Source organism: Topomyia yanbarensis, chromosome 2 (assembly GCF_030247195.1).
Source record: "Topomyia yanbarensis strain Yona2022 chromosome 2, ASM3024719v1, whole genome shotgun sequence".
NCBI lineage: Eukaryota > Metazoa > Arthropoda > Insecta > Diptera > Culicidae > Topomyia > Topomyia yanbarensis.
In genome coordinates, this window is record NC_080671.1 from 246909495 (window position 1) to 246914552 (window position 5058).

Sequence of the window (5058 nt, forward strand, 5' to 3'; positions counted from 1 at the left end):
CATTTCACATATGTTTCAGCACATATCGAAGGACGATGGTTTCGTCTAGCACATTATGCAAAGAACGAAGGGGCGAATGTTTAAACGGCTTGGTTTATTACAGAGTAAAAAGTAAACCAAAAGAATAACATTGTTACTTACGATACGACCTAATGAAAATTTTCCCCAGAAATAAATGAACATATAAGTAAATAATGAAGAAATAAATAAATGTAAAAATATACTAAATTCAAACCTAGTCGCTTTCGCCTTGAATCGCTTCAAAGCATATATCAGTTAAGATATCTTTTTGTGTTTTTATAGCTATGTTTTGTCTTCTTGGAATTTTGATTCACATGATAATGAGCAAAATATTTTTCATCTTCTGCTTCAAGGTTAGTCTTTCGAATAATTTTTCCACCGCTTTCTCTACTGGCCGTTCAACGACAAAATAAAATAAAAAACAAAGTCGGGTTCTCAAAAGTCCATTTAACTGAAAGTTATAACCATTAACTGAATTCTAAATTGATGGTAAGATTGACCCCACTGAACATCATAAAATCAGATTGGCCCTGTATATAAATTATGGAAAAGATGTTAAAAGCCTTTTACAATCAGTTATAATTCAATACGTTATAATCCATTTAAAACGAGTGTATTGCTAGTTAGGCACTTTTCAATAAGTTAGGTCCTTTCATAATGAGTTCGGCCATAAAAATCAATTAGGCCCTTTTATAAATTGTTGTAAAATCGCTATCAAAATTCTTCATAATCAAATGTTGCGTTATGTACGTGCTCGGGTAGATATTTGTTAATGGAAAACATGAAATTTCAATTTGTTACATTTTGCAGTTAGGCCCTTTTCAAATGTTTGGATGGAACTGGGTAGAGCTAAATTGTAATTGTAAATTTATTAGCTTACGATACTCTGTTGGTTACATTTGTATACCTTATGTCAGGTCAAGAAAGAAAAAAAATAAAAAAAATATAATAAAATTATAAATTCAGAATCAAAACAAGTATGACCCAAAAAAGCTCCTACGCCTTTCACCAGTAGCTGGTCGAAAACACATTACGGTGCGATCTTTTCAATTTCGTCCGAATTCTCCGCGTCTAGCAACTGAATCTTTTTCCGGAAGTGTTTTTTGATTGATCTGCAAATCATCATGCTTCGATCACTGCCCACTAGATTGATGGTGATTCCGTTCTGTTAAAGAAATGGGAAGAAATACAATCTATAGGATCACGAGAATGAGTCACACTTACCGAATCTACCGGTGCGTCTAATTCGATGTAGATACGTTTCGCAATCGGCTCGTCCCTGCTGATCCATCGGCAGGTCGAAGTTGACGACAATGGTCACCTGTTCGACGTCGATACCTAAGACGAAAGAATCTCTCCGTAACCTGGTGCTGTAGCCAGAATCAAGTGGTGGAACTTACCCCTGGACAAAACGTTCGTTATAATCTGTACCTTCTCTAGTCCGGTTCGGAATCGATCCAGAGCGTCCAACCGTTGCTCCACCGTCAGATCACCGGACAGTACCGCTAGCGAGTGACCATCCTGGGACAGCCTGCCGGTCAACCAACCGGCCGTTTTGTGCACCTGTTTCGATCGATTAACAGTTCTGATAATAAGTTTACTTGGAGTTTACAACTGTCCTATATATCATATGACAGAAAATGATCGCTTGTCCGACGGTAATCACACAATTTCTCGTCCTGGTTGCGGAACTTGACGTAGTACTGTTTGATGTTATCGAGTGATTTTTGCTCCCGCGCCTGCCGAATGACTATCGGATTGGGTACGATGTACTCGGCAAACTCCATCACCTCGCGCTCATACGTGGCCAAGAAGAACACCGACCATAACACCCGCCTCGTCCAGTACAAAAAGGGAAAACTAGGTCGTACGTCCTGAACTTTATACCCCAGTCCATTAGCTTGCCGGGTGTTCCGATGATGATATGATTAGTCAGCTTCGCCCCTTTGATGGTCTCCTCACCGCGAACGGCGTAAGGAAGTTTGATTTCCGGACAAAACTTTGCCATTTTGGCAGCTACTTCCCCCTTCTGAATTGCCAGCTCATACGTGGGGGAAAGGCAAATCACCTGCAGATAGTTTTTTAACTGATGGACTCAACTGAGCATTGCCAGCACGAAGGCAGCGGTTTTTCCTATTCCCGACTGACTCTGGGCGATTATATTCCGTGGCGGACCGGTCAACAGAGTAGGTACAGCCATCTCCTGAATCTTGGAAGGGGCGTTGAAACCCATCGCATAGACTCTCTGTAGTAATTCCTGCTTCATGTGCAAAGCTTCGAAAGTTTTAACCAACCAATCCTTCCGCTGCACCTCCAGATCCAGCTTTGATTCTACTAGACCTTAACGAGCATCTTTCATTAGCAAACTTGCATCCGCCGGGCTAAAAGATTAGTCATGGATAATTTTAAAGCTGATACTGAATATTTCGGGAGAAAATTTAGAATAGGACGTAAGCAACAATGAGATTTTCTTTGGGGTCTTTCTCTTCTGTTTATTACTCGGTCGTTTCAATATTTAGTACTCAACTCTTTGCCTAATATTTTAGTAAAAACCATCGGCTATGTACTGGAAAATTAGTGCAAAGTGTTATAGTGACGTCAAAATAATCGAAGGAGAAAGTAAACAAAGAGAGGCTCTCAATGTTCCTTATGTCCTAATCAAAATTTTCTGCAGATTTCGACTTACTTGAATGCCTCTGCATCTTCCGCGGAGGAAGCTGTTTCTCCATTTTCTCTTGCCCCTTGTTTTTCTTCTGGAGCTGCTAGAGTCAGAATTTCCGTAGCTACCGAACTCCAAACATCAGGTGCAGCTTTGGTTCTACTGCCGGTGGACTAGGTTTTTCCGCATTCTCTTTCTCTGGACTGCCAGCCGCCGGCTCTGAATCCTTATCCTTGGTGATATGTACTCAGTTCGCTAACCTATTTGCATTAAAAAGAAAAATTCAAATCCCATCCCAATGATCGCTTCAAAAATAGGTTATAACAAAAAAATACTTACCGAGTGCAGAAATTTCTTGATCCGTCGTCTTTTTGACCCAGTTATCGGCAGCGCTTGCCATCGTTTCGATCGGGTATTAAAATTCAATAGCAAGGTACAAAGTATGGGAAATCGTCCTGAATCAGCACGGGTACTGTCCCTCGGGTGGTTTATTCCCTGCAATTCGCTGAAATTTTGACCAGAGCGACCTTGCGGAAAAAACGATGCCTTCTTTTGCCTGCTCACTTCCCTGCCATGAAACCGCTGATGAGCGCTTATTCCAAACGGTTAGCCGATTGAACCGTGCCATTATGTTTGTTCTGTGAATTGATAAGGACATCTAGATATGCAAAGGAATGTTTGGAGGAGGGATGCTACTGGTAAATACATACCGAAAGAGAAAGTCCTTTCCGAGCATATTGATGTTGTGTTTTCTGTTGATCCATTATCACTGCGTTCTCTTGCTGGGTGATTACCATGATATTATGTTGTTTATGTTCGATCTGAAAAAAATCATAATAAAAAATATCCGTAAATGAGTGAACTCGAGCTTTTTAAAGAAGAATAGGGTATTACATTACAATGTACTAAACACGGTACTGATCCTTTCGAAATAAAAAAAGGTAATAAAAATGTCTCACCTTGCCGCACCAACTGAATAAAAAAGTCCTCCTGCACACCGCATGGTACAGTATAGTATGCTGCTGCTACTGTGTTTGAATGTGCTGTTGCTATATTTTTTGCAGTTGGTCAATGGTCTTCTACATTTGGCTTGGATCTATTGCACTAATTGCGGTTGCTGACCAGGTTGTACCGTCGGCTGAACGTTATTGCTACCGACCTTTAGGATGATGGACATGGTCTGGAGGAAATCTTAATTTTCTGATGTTATGGTTGAAGGTGGTTCTGCTGCTGAGCTTGCTGTGAAATGTTGGCGATAAGCACTCGAATAGTGATTGCTTGCTGCTGCTGGAATGGAATCACGAGCACTGTGGAGGCAGTAATATTTTCATGCAAGGAACTGGTAGGAACCAAGGCTGGAATATGACTTTTGTGCTTGACTCCGATTTCTCTAAATCAGGAACGCAACCGCTGGTAAAAAATAGTGGCAGACAAGTTTTAATGTGCCGATGAAATGTTTTCCGATGTGTCCATCATTCGTAAACTCCTGTTGTTCTTTTCAGCAGTAATTGCTATGTGGTCCTTTTTTGAGGGGTTGTTGGCTATTGCTGGATTTGGAGTTGTTGGTACTGCTGCGGTTGCATCGATTTAATGTTGATTGGCTGATTGCCAGATCCAGGATGTTGAGACAAGATTAGTTGAGCTGATTTGCTTTGTTCGGGTGTGTTGCAAATAATATTAATTATTTAAATTTAATTGTTTAAAACTAGAAACCATCACACTTCCAGTAATATTTTTAAATTTACCATTCAAATTCGATATATTGAATTTCTAAACTACGAAATATTGACAGGTTGCGAAGAAAAAAATACAAAAAATTACCAATCTTGTGTTTTCTTATATTTTTTCATTGCAACCTGTCAAAATTTCGCGAGCCTCCGTGCGAAATAATACCGCTGACCATTATTTCGCAAGGAAAAAGTTTGCCTTGGTGACAGCGCATAGAAAGCAGCGCCGTCTCGCGGAAGTATTATGAGACTTATCGTTTGTCGAACCGTGTCTCAGCTAACTTCATTTTTCGTTATCGTTTTCGCGAGAGCTGCGTACCGCTTACGAAATGGAAACGAAAAAAATTTTCGCGAACATTTCGCGACGTTTTTTATGCATAGGTTTTGTATAGGAAATTTCATTTCGCAGGAGGTGCATACTTAGCTTTAGAGTGTAAACATTTGACAAGCGGGCGTCGCAGAAATCGCCGGCGAAAACAATTAGATGAAATTCATATATTGATTGCTGCTAATGAATGATCGGCACCTGGTAGATCACAAGAAAACTATACCGATGTCCAAAGCCTTTGCTGGGAACAGGAAATTACGGTTAGATATATTTTCTATGGCATGCAACAATATTCCCAATTTTTGCTAATAATCACATAGATG

At 40.1% G+C, this 5058-nt stretch overlaps 1 long non-coding RNA gene and 1 pseudogene across 1 annotated transcript; both read right to left on the bottom strand.

Annotated features, from left to right (window-relative positions):
• Positions 1–696: 696 nt before the first annotated feature.
• On the bottom strand, positions 697–2380 carry LOC131683038 (DEAD-box helicase Dbp80-like; annotated as a pseudogene).
• A 407-nt stretch (positions 2381–2787) lies between these two features.
• LOC131683039 (uncharacterized) lies at positions 2788–3768 on the bottom strand. The gene is made up of 4 exons (XR_009304337.1): positions 3640–3768; positions 3391–3501; positions 3020–3318; positions 2788–2940 (listed from the first exon to the last, which is right to left on the bottom strand). It is a non-coding gene; the product is annotated as an uncharacterized LOC131683039 (long non-coding RNA).
• Between the last annotated feature and the right edge of the window lie 1290 nt (positions 3769–5058).